We start from the raw sequence: 18446 nt of genomic DNA, 5'->3' as shown, positions 1-18446 counted from the left end.
TGAATATATATATATATATACACACACACACACACACACACACACACACACACACACACACACACACACACACACACACATATATATATATATATAGAGAGAGAGAGAGAGAGAGTGAAAGAGAGCTCTCTCTCTCTCTCTCTCTCTCTCTATATATATATATATATATGGGGTGCATTCAGACATCAGGTCCACACTCTCTAACTCTTCTTCCTGCACAGCTGCACTGTTCTGCCTTGGTACAACTCAGACAGGTGCCACATCTGGACACAGCCTAACATTAGGGGTGTATATATAGGGACAGATTGCAGGTAAGCCTATTACATCCCTATGGCATTTGTGCATGCTACATTACATGTTAACATGACTGTCCTGAAAGTGGTGGCCTCTGAAAACCACATGTCCATCATAACAGCATTACCTCCATCACCAGCTATTGGCCACACTAATATACATGTATTGCATTACACAACGCACACTATGATGGCTTACATCTTGTCAGTCAGTGCTGATCTTCACAGTTGACAGGTATGGCCCACTGCCCACAGGGACAGACACTATTGTCCATAGCAGTTGTTCAGCTGGACAACATTACAACAACAACACCTGATGGCACATATAAATCATTCCACATCATCTATCCCATTACTATGGACTAAGTACTACATTCAGTTACATGCATATATACTTCACATACCTGTTGTGGGAATGTTGTCTCTTCTGGATACAGTTTGCTGTGTGGATGGCTGGATGGATGTGTTTTTTTTTTTGTACTTGTTCTCTCTCTCTCTCTCTCTCTCTCTCTCGCGCTCTCCCAGTCTCTCTCCACTAAATGGATTGAGCTGTTTTGAATAGATTGCAGCATGGATTTTTTGGGTGATGTACATGATCAGGTGATGGCCTCTGCACCAGTCAATGTCCACCACTTGCTACCTGCATGCAACCTGCTGTGTAGTATTTCCAATTACCACTGTCATGGCAACCCACTACTACAAATTCCTACATCATGTGGGCATGGTCCCTTTACCTTTCCTGTATGGAGGGCATTCTTCCTGTATGTGGGCAGCAGTGTTACAGACAGCAGGTAGCAATAACTCTTACAAGAGGACTTGCAGACTCAGGCCAGCTACATATTTGTATAAGGTTCCAGACCTACAGACAGTTTGAGTAGTGTTGTCATATGCATTGTATACCACCAGTGTTACAGGGTTTGTGTGTACATGATAGTTTAGCAGGGAATGCAGTCTGTCTGCATAGATCTCAACTCTGGGCCTATCCATATGATGGCCAGTGGATTGCCTGCTATGTTTTGTCTTTTCACCACACAGGTCTTGTGTCAGATATATCACTGGCATTGTGTCTGTTGAGTGCTATCAGTACATGGCTACATCCATTTGTATTTCTGAATTCATATTCCTGATTAAGGGTATGTTGCAGACAACTTTATCAGTGTATAACAACATTAGTTCAAATATGGCCCTGTGTTCTGGCCTCTGTCCTCCATCTATATACCAGGCTTTGTCCATATGACATGCAGTAAAAGGTTATCTAGTGGCCTATGATTATGTTGTGCTGCCATTCCTGCCATCATTCCAGTGATGTTGTCGTCCCCACACATATTGTGGGGTAGGGTCCATATATATATGGGCTACAGCTGGAAAAAACATGTGTGCCCTTCTGCAGCCCAGAGGTCCATGTATGTAACAGTGTTATATGCCCCTGTAAGTCAGTCTATGGGGGAGGGGTGTGCACCATATACAACCTAGGCTGTTACAACATGTGAGGGATATCAATAGTAAAACGCCTTAAAGTATATGGATGTACATTATCATACATTTCACCTTGGAAACATTGGTGGCCTAGTGCTTACTGTCATACAGACTGTTCTGTTTGTCAGAGTGATAGTGATGTTTCCGGTTAAGCATTGTTATGTAACAGATACATCCTCATTGTGGCAACTGAATTCTTTTCCCTGCTAGGGGTTGAGTACAGAGTGTAATTGGAGGCTGCTGAACTATACCGCTACATTACTTACTGTTGATTGATTGTTATCCTCTGGCCCAGTCTTTCTTTACTATTGTACTACTTGAAGGCCTTGGCCTGGTCATCAACATATGTTATGCTTTTGGATTACTGTATAAAATGATCTGCTTGAGAGTTATATTACTCAGTTAGTATGTATTTTAAACACCTAACAGCTATATGACATGGCATATACAACTGTAATAGCACACAAATAAACATTTCTTATGCATGCAAACCTGTGTGTGGTGTCATATCATTTGACTTCTATGTGGGTATATGTTTCATGCAATAATTGTTTTTTGTATGAGTGAATCATACACCGTCCATTTTAAAAGGTGGCAACTGTAGGATTACTGGCTGTTCAATATGCTGTGCACCCTCTAAATATGTATCTTCCTATACATATCTATGTGTGTCTATGTGTATTTATATATATATATATATATATATATATATATATATATATATATATATATATGTGTGTGTGTGTGTGTGTGTGTGTGTGTGTGTGTGTCTGTGTGTGTGTGTGTGTGTGTGTGTATCTTTGGAATGTTTATTGCTTTCACATTGTACATTCCCTGTGGTAGCCAGACTATACTGCCTGATATGTTATTGATACCATCCTGACATCATACAGGTGGGATGGATTACTGTGAACTTCTTGTGGCTATGGTGTGTAGGATCCTAGGTATGTTTGACTGTCAGGGAGGGGTTGATATCAATAATTACAAGAGGTAATTAGCTTGGGCTCCCTCACCCCCATTAACAGTGCCTTTGGTCATATATATATTTGTTGTGTTCTCTTTTAAATCTATATATATATATATATATTTGTTTACATATATATATATATATATATATATATATATATATATATATATATATATATACACATATATATATATATATATATATATATATATATATATATATACACATATATACACACACACACACACACACACACACACACAGACACACACACACACACACACACACACACACACACACACACACACACACACACACACACACACTCACACACACACATATATCTACATGTATAAATACATTTCCTGTACTGCTGAATGACTGTGCTGAATGATATGTGAAAACATCAAGGCTATGTGCATCTGACATGGCTTAGTGGTAAATCACTTTGACTATGGTGTGCAGAGTCCTGGGTTCAAGACTTGCAAAGGCTGCTTATCTTGTTGCTGAGCATAACAAGGGCCATTGGATACAGAGTGATTAAGACACATTTAAGCAGTTGTAAGTGAATTTGCATGGGTTTGTGCAAAGATAAGCACTACTAACTTCCGGTTACAGTTTCTTATAATCAGTTAGCTTCTAAATTGCTTAACCTGTGTAGGCATTGCTTACCCCCATGAAAACAGGATTAAACCCACTTAAAAGTGAGTGCTTACTCCTGCTTACCCCTGTGCTAATTTATTTAAAAGAAAAAGGGTTGCTAGGAAAGTGGTGAAAAAGGGGCACAAAGAGGGAAAGAGAGTAGGGAGAATAGCTAGGGGTTCGCAGGATGGGTGTAGGTAAGGTGCATAGCTGTCCATTTCTTCTACAGCAACAGCTGTGCATATACACTGATTTGGAGGTAGATTTGGACACTCATACCCCTGAGAGAGGGGTGAGGACAACAATAATATGTTGTGAAGCCAATTATATCAGATTACATGTGTCCAGTGGACAAGTTTGCAAAATGGACAGCTATGTATGGGGTGAGATTTTTTTTGGGAACAGATTGACATTTTTTTTTAAGGTGAGAGTGGGATGTTGGGGAGGGATAGTAGGTATATTTGGGGAGGTAGGGTTGGTAGGATAACAGACAAGACAGACAAGGTAGCATACAGGGGTGGTATATGACACATGTGGGGGGTAAACACCTTGGATGGGAAGGGGTGTTTGGAAGTCAGAAGCCCATGAGCCCCCTAGTGGAAACAGTGGGACTGAGGTCCCCACCCATGGGTAGTCACCACTGCACCTTCACGGCCCCAAAGGTGGCTGTGTTGAGGGCTGGGTAGGAGGGGCAGGCTGACCCTCTAGATGCTCCACGCAGCCCTCAAGCTGGTGTAGCAGATCTCCAAACCCACTGCGGAGCTCACTACACACCAGACCCCAGACCTGATGACGGGTGATAGTATCCTGTCCGTGCCCACTCCTGCTCCCGGGGGGACTGAACCCCATCCCCTGAGGCAGTTCCACCCAAAGGTGGTGTAGGACCAGCGGACAAGGGGATCCTAGGGTTGGCCCCAGATGTGCTGGTGCCCAGTGTCATGGCCAGATGAGGTGGGAGAGGTGGGTCTGCTGGGACCGGCCTTCCCAAAAGTGCTATGATGTTTCACTTTTAAAACATATGTGGGTTAGTAAATGTCATCACATTCCAGGATTAGGTATAACAGCATGCATAGATATTCCCATTAACCCAAAACACCAGATACAGAACAGTTGCATAGGAAACAGAACACATGCATATATGGAACCACAGTGGCCATTACAACATCATGCAGGTACAGTGATGGCAGCATGGCACCAATGTGGGAGTATTTCAACATGGCACATGCCTAGAAACAAATTTCAATATTTATCAAACAATAGGACATATGTCCCAACAGTAGATTTAATTATACACATACCAATTGAGTTGTGTATTTAGTTTATTGTTGCAGATATGATGGGGGGAAGAGAAAGATGTCAATTAACAACTTGCATATCCCTATAGTTCTCATTGCTTTCTTAGTCAGTGCTATGATCTGTTCCTTACAGTTATCATTACACTACCCTATGGCCTTAGTTTGGACAGTGGTATGGATGTAGACAACTATATACATGATCTGTGTTTTACCTGCAGTATACACCTCTTATCTAGTATACGTGTGGAGGTATTGTTTGTTAACACTACCTGACTGTTTCTACGCATATTCCCAAATTCCAGGTTGATGTTATGCACATACCTCTCCATCTCTTATTGCACACACTCTGGGCATGTCTTGACAACATGCAGGTGAAACTGGGACATATTTTGACTATTGCCCTCATAAACCTTTGGTGAGTTGTACAATGACAGGTTTATTTTCATAGACATTTTCCAAATATTTACAGACCTGACAGTCAGTTATATGACATTAAAAGCTGCCTAAATGTCAGAGATTATCACGCTAATATGCCAGGGGAACAGGGTAACAGGCAGTAGATATGGGACAATTATCTGGACATTCTGGACAGATCTGTACAGTTGAGGGGTATGATTCTGCATACAGCTTACTACCACTTCCAGGATTAAAACCATGGTTCTGTCTACTAAAAATAAAACAGTGTATATCACAGTTGAGTATGCTATATAGATATTGTTGTGTATCTTTTCTCTGAATTATATCTATAAGTCTCTCATGGTTTTACAATCTGACCTTTTAATTAAAAAACTCTTATACAGGATTTCCTAGACAGTTTTATTATGTAGCACTGTGTTGATGACAATGATGAGTAATACCTTATTAGTCAGAGATACTGCAACACTAACACTGCCATACAATACCAAACTAAACAGTACCAGTCCAGGATTTCAATCTTTTATTTCTAGGCACAGTTTTTATATCTGACAGACCTGTGGGGGGAATGTTTGGTAACACTACCTGAATATTGCCACACATATTACCAGATTCCACATTATTATTATGCACATACGTCTCACTCTGTTACTGCACCACACAGTCTGGTCATAGGTTCACAACATGGGGGTGGAGTTGGGACATACTTTGCTTATTACTCTCATAACACTTTGGTGAGTTGTTGTCATAGAAATATTTCTGACAGTTATGATGTCTGACAATCATTTGTATGTCATTATTTGCTGCCTAAACTTCTGGGATCATCCCACTGATTTGCCAGGGGGACAGGGTGCAGGCAGAGGACTTACGCCAATTATCTGGACTTTCTGACAAAATATCTGTTCAGTTGTGGGGTATGATTCTACGTACAACTTACTACCACTCCCAGGATTCAAATAATTCAAAAAATCAAGCACTTCACAGCTTAGTTAAGTGTGCTATTTGGATTATGTTGTCCATCTTTTCACTGTTTTCTGTCTAAGTCTCACTTGTACAATATGACCTTGTGATTACAACAGTCATATACAGACATTCCTACACATATTATTTATGTAGCACAGTGTGGGTAACAGTGCTTAATACAACAGTACTATTAAGAGATTGAAACACTGCATTATCATATGATACCAGAGTACACACAAGCAGTCCAGGATTTAGACCTTTATTGCCAGGCTGTTAACGTTTTATTTACATACAACCTACATGAGACTCTTCCTGCCATATTGTCTGGTTTATTCAGTACATGTCATACACAATACTGGCTTTCTGCTGGCAATTAACTTTCTACTACATTTAAATTTATTTCTTATGTCAGTACATGTAAGATTATTACTAACCTGCCTCGCGATGCAGCCTCTGCAGTCTACAGGCATGGGCTTCCCGATTCACAGCTCACTCATCTGCTGCTGTCAAAGACATAAGAGGAATATTTAGCCATACCTATCCATATACATAAGCTGGCAATTATTAAACAGGTAGTAGACTGATACTTACACACGGCTGGGACATCACCCGTCTGCCTAGCCTCTTGGATCCACTGATTCAAGAGCTCCTTCTTTCTCCATTTCCAGTCAGCATAGTGATGCCTGACCTGCTTACCAGTTTGATGGATACCAGTGGCACTGGTGAGGTCATGGGTGAGATGGTCCTAGGCTTCCGCTTTATACTGGGAACCCTGGTACTGGCCCTGCAGCAGTCTCTGGTCATCACCTTTAACAAGGAGTACTGCAATGACTTTGGACTCCTGGATGCCCCAGCACTGTGCCCAGAAGCTTGATCCTTCACCCACATCAGCCATAGTGCCTACAGGAGGAAACCAGTTATGAGATGTATTCCCACCTGTGGGGTTTAAATAGGGCCGATTCCCCACACTTTGCCATGATTGGACAGTTTTGAAAATGTAAAGCTATGGGCAAACCTGCTTACCTAAGGTTGGCATTGCTTCAAGGTGTATACCAAAAACACAGCATCCATGGGGTTGGACAACATCCCAGGCTGTGTTTTATATGAACTTCAGAATGAACTGGCTCCTCACCTATGCACCATGTTCAATCATATTCTCATGTCAGGCTGAGTGCCCACTGAATGGTGCACAGCAACATTTATCCCACTCCACAAAGGGGGAGCCACCACTGATCCTGGGAAATATTGCCCTTTTAGCCTGACAAGCCTGGTCTGCAAGGCCATGGAACATATCATTATGGAACTCATAAACAAAGACATTGATAACCTCCAAACTCTGGACCCCACCCAGTTCGGGTTTGTGAAAGGCAGATTACATCTTCTGAACCTGATCAACTTCTTTGAAGCAGTCACCAAAGCTGTAGTTGAGGGTAAAGTGGTTCACACAGCCTATCTTGACCCCACCCAAGGCTTTCGACACCATCCCCCATTCTGGAATTATAGATAAACTCACTAAACTAGGTATAAATCCATACGTCACAAGATGGGTTGCCAACTGGCTCACTGACAGAACACACACTGTAAAAGTTGCAGACTTCAAATCTGACTTCAAACCAGTGACAAGTGGAGTACCATAGGGTTCAGTCCTGGGACCTCTCCTGTTTTGTATTTACTTCTCTGAAGTACAGGCTAACAGAGAAGGCCTCTAGCTAATGATGTTTGCAGATGACTGCAAACTAGGAGACATAGTCGAGTCCCCAAACGATGTGGACATCCTACAAAAGAGCTTCACTTCAACAGATGCCTGGTGTCAGAGGCATAATCTCAAGCTCAATGCCAAAAGGTGCATTGTCATCCCCTTTGGTAAAAACTCTGTACCCATGAGCTACCACAGAAACGCATTCTACTTAACACTGAATGTGTGATAAGAGACCTTAGGACCCAGGTGGACAGTAGTCTCTCCTTTGATAATCACATCGCTACAGTAGTCAGGAAATCCTTCTATGTGGCACAACTCATCACAAAAGGGTTCTCATCCAGGAAAAAAGAGGTCATTATTCCACTCAACTTGGCACACATTAGACCCATTATAGAGTACAATGCCCCTTTTGGAATGTACCTCACAAGACATCTGCAGCAGCTGGAAAGGCCACAGTAGTACCTCACAAAGAGGATTACTGGCCTCAAACAGATGCCTTACACTGACTATCTTGAAAAACTCCAGCTTTACTCTGTAGTATATCGCCTAATCCGAGGAGATCTCTGCCTAACATATAAAGCTATGTTAAACCCATAGCTGTTGGACATGCTACACCTAAAGAAACCCCAATCCCTCCAAGCTACATGCTCTAAGGACCTAAACCTTGTCACCACAATAAACAGGACATGCTGGAGGGATAGCTTCCTTTCTCAGAGACTTCCTATACTCTGGAACATGCTACCCATCTATGTCAAGCAAAGTTCCTCATTAGCACTCTTTAAGAAAAATCTTGATGAGTGGATGGGAAATAGGAAATACACCCCGGGGATCACTTCTGTGGCACTGCTCAACAGGGGCACAGGAAATTAACTTTCTTGGATGGCGTAAGCCAGGGAACCTTGTTGGCTAGGCTTACTTAGGCCCTTGGGCTGATAGCCTAGTACCTACCTATGAACCTATGAACCAATGGTCAAACTGATTTAGCTGGCCTACACATTGCTTACACCTAGTAAGCAGGGGTGTACAATGTTCAGCATTGTTTAATTTGAAATTTGCACACTATTTGCTGTTTGCCATTGATTTATCATTCATTACATGTTATATGTTTGTTTGGTATCCATGATTCATGTGTACATGCACTGTATGGGGTCCTTGTGTTTATTGGGGGATTTCAGCATTTTATTACAATGACACCTCACATCTGGACTTAATGCAGTACTCCAGTTCACATATTTATGTTATGTAGTAGGTTATACAACATAAAACTGTATATAGATTCCTTTCACATGTAAATTTTGATTTTGTTGTAGTGAGGATCTGTTTGGGGATACCTCATTCATATGTACTCCTGTGATGGCTTAATGGTTCACTACTGTGATTATAGGGTACAGGGTCTTGGATTCAAGACCTGCAACAGCTGTTTATTTTGTTGCTGGGCAGAACAGCGTCTGTTGGATACAGAGTGATTAAGGCACTTTTAAGCAGTTGTAAGCTGGTTTGCGCAGGTTTGCATGATGGTAAGCAATGCTAATGTATGGTTAAATATGCTTACAGGGAGTTAGCTTCAGTATTGCTTAACCTGTGTGCTCACTGCTTACCCCCATGCAAGCGGGCGTAAACCCGCTTACAACTGCTTACAAGTGCTTACTCACGCTTACCCCTGCACTAATTTAGACAGAAATGTAACATGGCTCTTGGGAAAGGTGGTGGATTCGGACACTCTATGGATTTATCATTCATTACACATTATACCTTCAATTCGTATCCCTGATTCATGTGTACATATACTGTATGGGGCACTTGTGTTTGTATGTGGATTTTATCACATTATTAGAATGACACCTCACATCTGCATTTAATACAGTTCTCCAGTTCACAAATATGTTATTTAGTAGGCTATACAGCAAAAAAATGTTCATAAAGTGATTTCATATGGAATTTTCTACAGTGAGAATCGAACTGGGAATGACTGCTCACAAGTTGATCACTCTGACCACTACACTATTGCAGTACTGTTTCATTTGCATGTATCTTGCTATTTATGTTGTTGTGCCATTTAAGCTACAGTATGCGTAGCTAAGCAATGGGTAAACCTGCACACCTATGGTTAAATTTAATCTGTTTGATAAAAAAAAATTCTACTGCTATTTTCTCTTGAAAGGGACAGGTTTTACTTATTGCTGTGGATTCTTGCATGCATCTGCACATCTGGCAGACATCCTAGCAACCCCTCATACCTCTCAAGTCAGACACTGAAATGTATAAATTATTTAACGACTTCAATCCTGAGATCATCTCAGTGATTTGCAAGGACAAAGGTTCTGTATGGCCATGACATGTGGACATTCTGTGATGATTTGTACGGTTATAAGGTATGCAGCCTCCTATGAGCATTCTCGCTCATTATATTTGCCAGGTGGCACTTCCTGAGTGCAGGGGCATGTGTATTGTGAGAGCTCTGCTCTCAGGCACACCCTCTCCACTCGTCCATGCTCCATGCCACCAAAGCAGACACCCAAACAACCACCACCTCAGAACACAACACCTGCAACACATAGACCTCACAGTCAGAGTGTCAAACAGTCACAGCCCTTAAGGCCAAACACAATGCCAGACACACTAGTCATTGGTGACTCCATAGTCAGACACACTGACGTCCCGCTCACCAGACTGAGTAAAGAGAAGGTCACAGTAAGCTGCCTGTCGGGCGCTAGAATCCGCCACATAACGCAAGCACTCAGGTCTCTCAACAGCAGGTACAAATATGACTCAGTCATTGTCCACGCTGGTGTAAACGACCTGAGACGTACCTCCTTGGACTACATGAAAAGAGACATTGAGGAGCTCTCTGATTATGTAGCCCAGGCAGGTATGACCCTGACCTTGAGCAGTATCCTACCTTCACCAAGAATGATGCCACAATACAGAGATAAGATGATCAGCTTTAACAATTGGCTTAAACACTGGTGTCATTCAAAGGGGATCCAGTGTCTGTCTGCCTGGGATGACATGCTGGACAAGTCACGCTGCTTCAAGGGACGGCTTGCACCTGTCACCCTGGGATTCCGGATATTGGCAAAGGCTCTTGCCACCCCATAGTGCCTTTTTAGGCAAGGCTCAAATTCTAAACCTACCACCCTAGAACACAAAAAGGAAAAAACTAAGGGTAATGCTGCTCAATGCCAGAAGTCTAAATCTCAAAATGCACGCACTCGAGGCCCTTTTCAGTATGGAGAACATCGATGTCTGTGCTGTGACAGAAACCTGGTTCAAGGCTCCTGAGAGCACCCCAGCGCTATCAGGTTTTACCTCATATCATGTGTTCCGGCCCCAAAATCCGGACAATACCAAGAAAGGAGGGGGGGTATCCATATTCATCAAGGACACCCACACCTCAAGACTGGTGGCAACGCACGATGCATCGGAGACCATCCAGGTGCAATTAACCATAGGCAAGACTGCTCTAGCATGTTACAGGCCACCCTCACAAACTCAGGAACCTCACATGGCCTTCCTGAAAACACTAGAGGGGATAAATGTATCACCAAACACCATCATACTAGGTGACTTCAATTACCCTAATATAGACTGGGAACACTACTCAAGCCCAAACACCCTAGCCCAAAAGTTCCTGGAATTCATAAACTCAAATGCCATGGAACAACTAGTCACCATCCCCACAAGAGGAGATAACATACTTGATCTCATCATCACGAACATGGGAGCACAATGTTCAACACCGGAGGTGTACCCCTCACTGGTGAGATCAGACCACAAACTAATCTCGCTGGAGGTCCTCATCCCACCCCACCTGAAATAAAAAAGACCACAGTAAAGAACTTCTCAAAAGCCGACTTCACACTTCTAAAGACTAGTGTGGTCTCCTTTAAGGCCCCGAGCCGGCGGAAAACAGTACTCAAGCCGCTGAATCACTTACAAATGCCTTCTACCAGCACCTGCAGGACTGCATGGATAAGGCAATCCCAAGCAAAACAAAGACTCTTTGTACCAAAGGCAAGCGTCCAGTCTGGTGGACCCCAGCCATAAACAAACTCTACAACAAAAGGAGGAAGCTACTACAAGATAGAGCAAAATCCTTAAAAGGTAAGACACCCTTGATCACTATAAGTAAAAACTAAGAGCTCTCATAAAATCATCCAAAGCAAATTTCGAGAGAAAAATAGCTAAAGACTCAAAAGACAATCATAAGGCCTTCTTTAGCTATGTTAGAAACCTGGGAGGAAACTCCCAGATATGCTCAGAGCTAGTTCAAAATGATGTGAAGATTACTGATCCTACAGACATTGCCAACATACTGGCTGACAGGTTCAGTGCAAACTTCTCCCAAAAGGAGAGATATCTATACCAAACGATTGCAGCCCCCAAACATCTCCAGCGCCCAAGTGAGAACTGCTCTCTCCAAAGCAAAAACACAGCATCCATGGGACCTGATGGTGTCCCGGCTGTGTGCTCCATGAACTCAATGAGGAATTAAACCCACAGCTAGGACAGCTGTTTAATCAAAGTCTTACCTCTGGATACATTACCCAGGAGTGGCGCACTGCAACTGTGGTACCACTTCACAAAGGCGGTGCCTCCACCGACCCTGGAAATTACCGCCCATTAGCTTGACAAGCCTTATCTGCAAAGCCATGGAGAGGATCATAATGGACCTCATAAATAAAGACATAGGAATTTGCAGACTTTGGATCCAACCCAGTTTGGCTTTGTCAAAGGCAGATCATGCCTTTTAAACTTGGTTGACTTTTTGAAACAGTCACCAAAGCCATTGATGAGGGAAAGGCAGTCCATACAGCCTACCTCGATCTGGCTAAGGCCTTTGATACAATACCCCACTCGGGTATCATTGAAAAACTCATCAGCTTAAATGTCAACCCATACATCACAAGATGGGTTGCAAACTGGCTGAGTGACAGAACCCACAGGGTCAGAGTTGCTGGCGCCATGTCAGACTCAAAGCCTGTCACAAGTGGTGTCCCACAGGGCTCAGTCCTGGGCCCACTCTTGTTTGGCATCTACTTTTCCAGTACAAGCAAACACAGGAGGGTTATGGCTGACAAAGTTTGCAGATGACTGCAAACTGGGCGCCATAGTAGAAAACACATCTGATACAGATATCCTTCAGAAGGGTCTCACAGAAACGGATAACTGGTGCCAGAGCCACGGCCTAAAGTTAAATGCCAAAAAATGCATAGTCATACCCTTCGGGAAAAACAAGGTTACCCCTAGCTACCAAATAGGTGGCAATCCACTGAGCACAGAAGAAGTTATCAGGGACCTGGGGACCCAGGTTGATAGTAGTCTGTCATTCGACACCCATGTAGCTAAAGTAGTTAGGAAGACCTTCTACATTGCCCACCTTATGAAGGGATTCTCATCTAGATCAAGGGAGGTCATAGTCTCCCTTTACTCATCACTCATCAGACCAATGATTGAGTACAATGCCCCATTCGGAATGTATCTGACCCGATACTTGCAGCAGCTGGAGAGGCCACAAAGTTCCTCACCAAAAGGATAAAGGGTCTCAAAAATCTGTCCTATGCTGCCCGACTGAAAGAACTCCAGCTCTACTCAGTCGCCTACCGCTTGCTCAGAGGTGACCTTTGCCTAACATACAAGGCCATGTCAAACCCAGATTTGATGAATATGCTTCACCTCAAAAAATCTAGATCCATCAGAGCCACAAGGGCGGGAGACTTAAACCTTGACACAGCTATTAATAGGACGTGCTGGAGGGATAGATTCATCACCCAAAGACTCCCTATGCTGTGGAACAAAATCCCGGTACATGTGAGGCAGAGCACCTCGCTGGCCTTGTTCAAGAGAAATCTTGACCAATGGATGGGAGATCACAGATATACCCCAGGGATAACCTCAGTGTCACTGCTCGACAGAGGCACAGCAAAATAATGGGTATAGTTCCCCATACTAAAGGGGTGGCGTAAGCCACAAAACGATGGGCTAGGCTTGTAAATGCCCTCGGGCAGATAGCCTAGTATGAACCTATGAACCTATGAACCTATGTCTGTTTAGGAGCAGAGGCAGCGTGTCTTCATTACTATGCATGGCGCACTGCCATGCTACTCTTATATGGATGTTTCCATGCAGGAATAAGCTATTCCTGCACAGAACCTTACTGAATCCCGGGTATAGTTTCTCAAAAAATAGTGCTACTGCTTCCACCTTTTTTGATCACATCTCTGTCCATGTACAACCAGTCTCTTCCTTCTCCCACTAACCCTCACTTAATTCCTTCCCTCCTTCCATTCATTCCAGTATGTCTTTAATAGTGGCACTACTTTTGGAAAGGACATGACCCTCCCTCATCTATTAACCTATGTTTCATTCTTATCCATCACTGTCATTTTTCTCTACTTAAAGCTCCATGGATAGTCTGTGTTTTCCTCCTCCTCTATTTATCCATACCTACAATGGCAGCAGTACATACTCTTTAAACCTGATTTTTTCACCCATGACAGCACAAATATTAATACTAGTGGAAGGACTGTTTATATTGGCAATACCAGCATTTGTCACATATCTAAAGAGAACAAGTCTTGGAATGGTATAGTCAAGACATTATTGCTGTCTTGAGTTCATTGTTAAAACTTTGTTTTATTTTTTCAATGGACATTTCCCCAGGTAACTGCTCAGATGACACTGTTCTCCATTTGGCTTCATGTTTTCCTGAAAAAGCTGTTAGCTACTGAGAGGTTTATTTATATATACGCCACTGTTTTCTGAATGAAAGTGTATGTAATGTGACCTGCATTTTAAGCTGTTAAGAGCTGTAGAGGATAAACTAAAATATGTGATTTAAACAGCAATATTTATTTATTTAACATTTGTTTACTGGCAAAGTCTGACTGGGAGAGAGCCCATTTTCTGCAGAGGCCTGGGAGAAACATTCCAGATGCATGTCTTTGGAATGTGGGAGGAAACCGGAGCACCTGGAAGAAACCCACGCAAATGCAATGAGGATATGCAGACTCCACAGAGAAGGCACCCCAGCAGAGAATTGAACTGGAGAACCTCTTGCTGTGAAGCAACAACGCTAACTGCTACATCACTGCTCTGCTGCAGTAGATGTGTTTTTTAGTGGTATGGAAATATGCATAACTGTGTTTATTTTCCCGTAAATATAAAAAAATAAAGAAAAGAAAATATAAGGAATTTATAATTTAAGTTGTATCCTTCAGCCTTCTGTTGGCAACCTGGCAACCACAGCAATTTTACACAGGATGTGAAAATGCAATTAATCTGCCCTTTAATTGCTGTAAGTGTGACATTTTCCCAACCAGAAAGCTGGAGTGGTAAAAAAATACAATTAGAATATACTATAAAGAAATAGCTGACCAAAATCAAGTAATAGGCTCATTAGTTTGCAAATATGAAAGCCTGAATGGCTACAACTGTTGTTTCTATTGAAAAAAAAAACAAAACAAAAAAAACAAAAAAAACAAAATACACAACCAAATAACAGATTTGAAGAGAAAAGAATTTGCAAGTGAATGCTATATGAAGCTTATGACTTAAGTTTTGTTCTCAGCATTTGTGTCTCTCTGATTAGATATTCGGATAAGTTTAGCTTAAGATTTGATAATGTAGTTAAAATAGCTAGATAACGATGAAGTCAGATGTTTTTTTTCAGTCTATTTGTTTTAAAGGATTGTTTTATGTTCTTATGTGCAAGTCATTATTTCTCTGTATATTTAACTGTTACTTAACTCATTCTTTTTTAAGTAAAATACTTCTATTCATTCAGTTGTAAAAAGCTTGTGGCTGGTTATCTTCTGCTTATTTATTATTTAATGAGAAGGTATTTATGCCTAACTAGTAAAAAAGCTGCTGGTATCCACCTCCAATTATTTATGTTTTAATTATTTGGCTTACTATCAAGATTGAACAGGAACTGAGACATGCCCACCCTGAAAAATCTATGAAGGTGACAGTTTAAAACCCTGAGTTAGTCCAGAAGTCTATTCTGCTTAGTTAAGACCAAGTGTAGCATTGACTGATTTCTAGTCTGAGGAATTAGCTTATAGAGATGCAATAAATTGGAAAAGGCAAACTTCAGATGATACCTTTCCAAGGAGACTTTTTCTTTGCACGTGCCTAGCTCCATGGCATAGAGGGATAAAGTCATGGATATTACCTAGATTACCAGAGTTCTAATAGCAGCTTAGGTACCATGTTAGGCACAGTAGGATCTAGGTGTGAGAAGATAGGTGAGAATAACAAAGCTAATTGCCTTGTGTGTGCATGTGTGTGTGTGTGTGTGTGTGTGTGTGTGTGTGTGTGTGTGTGTGTGTATGTGTATGTATATATATATATATATATATATATATATATATATATATATATATATATATATATATAAGCTTCTTGTAGCTGACTCACAGATATACCTGGGACTTGTGCGAGGACATAGGCAGTCTCTCATTACTTCATAACTGTGCCTTTTGTGGTCTGCCAGTGATTAGCCAGACTACATCAGTATTCCATACTACACAGACAGCTAATGTGCTTCTAACCTGTATGTACAATTCCAAAGTTGTGTGAAGTTGACAGTTACATTTTATGTACTCTGTTTTGGGTACTTCCACCTGTGTACTGTGTGTGTGTCTGGGCCCTCATTCATGGCATGTCCATTTTTCAGATGGTGACATCTGGACAGAGAGTATGGATGACTGCTGAATTGGGTATTGCTGAGTTGCACTGTGGTTGGCATTGCAGTTGTCTGAACATGGCCCTGTCATTAACAGTACTGGCCATAGGCCATCAAGACACAACCCTCCATGCCATGCCTGCATGCTGACCACTTCCACACAATGTAGAACACATAACCTAACACATGGACCCCTGCATATTTTACACATGTAACAATCTATCCTGTAAATTGGGCCAGCTCAGGTAATCTGTGCTCCACTGTTATTACACCCACATGTACGTGTTACTGCATTTCTACATAGGATTGTGGAGGGGCACACCTGGCAACTGTAAACATTTGCTGTGACTGTACTGGTATTTCAGGTACTCTGTTGGCTTCCATTTCGTTTTTGTATTCTGACTTATCATGCAGACTAGAGGCATATCAGTAGAGTACAGATCATAGGTTTTATTGACCTACATTTCAGTTTCAGACTTCTCACCCTTCAGAACTAACATGCAATTGCCAGACCTGTTGTAGTCTATCTGTGTAGATCTGGAGGGTGGCTGTTCACCATTGCCATCAATTGGAGGCCTTAGCACAGCCTTCTTTATGGTCATCTATACCTGTCCTGCTGGCTGAGGCTGGTGTTGGGTATGTGAGCCTCACTGACATGCATGTGTGTGTCCTACGGACACACATTTGGGCCACCACATGTACTGCAGTGGGATTTGTCACCTTGTGTAGTACCGCCTACGTTGTTGACACCAGTATTTGTTATGGATTTCATGTTGCCCATATAGGTGTCCACTATCTGCTGCCATCACATTCAGCCACCCAGTTCCCTTGCATGCTCACATCCATACTATAGATACAACTAGCAAAACATACAACTCCATTCATCAATTGATAGGAAGAGTGACTTACCTTGTGGCTGTGCCAGTATTGAGGATGTTGCTGGAGGGCTGACTATGTTGGATACACATAGTACACTCCCTATACATGGTAAAGCACAGGTAGTGTCATATTTGGCATCCTTTTACTGTATGTGTGTGTCAGAGAGAGGTGTCATTCTCTGGGTTCCTACTATGTCAGTGTATTTGCTACGTGTTGCCTTTTTGCCAAAGCCTGGACATTCTGGGAACTCCTCCTTCTGCCTACATGGGCAGGCTCAGGTTGTTCCTCCTCCGAGTCCCTCTGTGCCTGTGATGGCCTTGGCAATGGTGGGGGGTTGTGTGGCCCTGCTCCGTGCTATTCCTGCTGCAGCATTTTCCACAGGATCATATTGTGTAGCATGGCACATACAATACAAATCTGTGTACACATAGCTGGAGAGTATTGGAAGGCTCCACCGGATATGTCCAGGCACCGGATCCATGACTTGGGCATCCCAAACACATGCTCTGTTATGATTCTGGTTTGTGTGTGTGCCTCATTATGGAGTTCTTGTTCGGGTGTGCGTGCATTTCTGATGGGTGTCGTCAGCCATGGCTCCAGTGCATATCCAGCATCCCCCACTAGGTGGCCATATGGGATGTCCCCACTGACAAATTTCTGGTGCAGTTGTGTCATATGCCAGATGTGGGAGTCATGATAGCTGCCAGGGCTGCCAGCACACACATTCAAGATAATGCCCTGGGCATTGCACATGACCTGGCAGTTGATGGAGGGGAAGCCCTTGTGGCTTATGAAGACCCTACCCCGCTCACCGGGTGGTGCTTTGATGTATATGTGCATGCAGTCTTTAGCACCCACTACCTCAGGGTATTCTGCTACTTGGTGAAAGAGACGCATATTGCTGGTCAACCCCTCATGGGCATTAAGGAAATATATGTGCTTACCGGCATGTTCTGTAATGGCATTCAAGAACTGGTGGAGTATCCTGGATGCTGATGCCTGTGAAATCCCCATAATATCCCCAGCTGGCCTTTGGAAGGTACCTGTGGCTAGTATTTTTAACCTATACATACCTTGGTATACACTGGGTTGGGTTCCCCTCTGTTGGTTCTGTGAGTGAGGCGTGGCT

The sequence above is a fragment of the Protopterus annectens genome, chromosome 6.part1, assembly GCF_019279795.1.
Source record: "Protopterus annectens isolate FY-2018-M chromosome 6.part1, PAN1.0, whole genome shotgun sequence".
NCBI lineage: Eukaryota > Metazoa > Chordata > Ceratodontiformes > Protopteridae > Protopterus > Protopterus annectens.
This window is presented reverse-complemented; position numbering follows the sequence as displayed.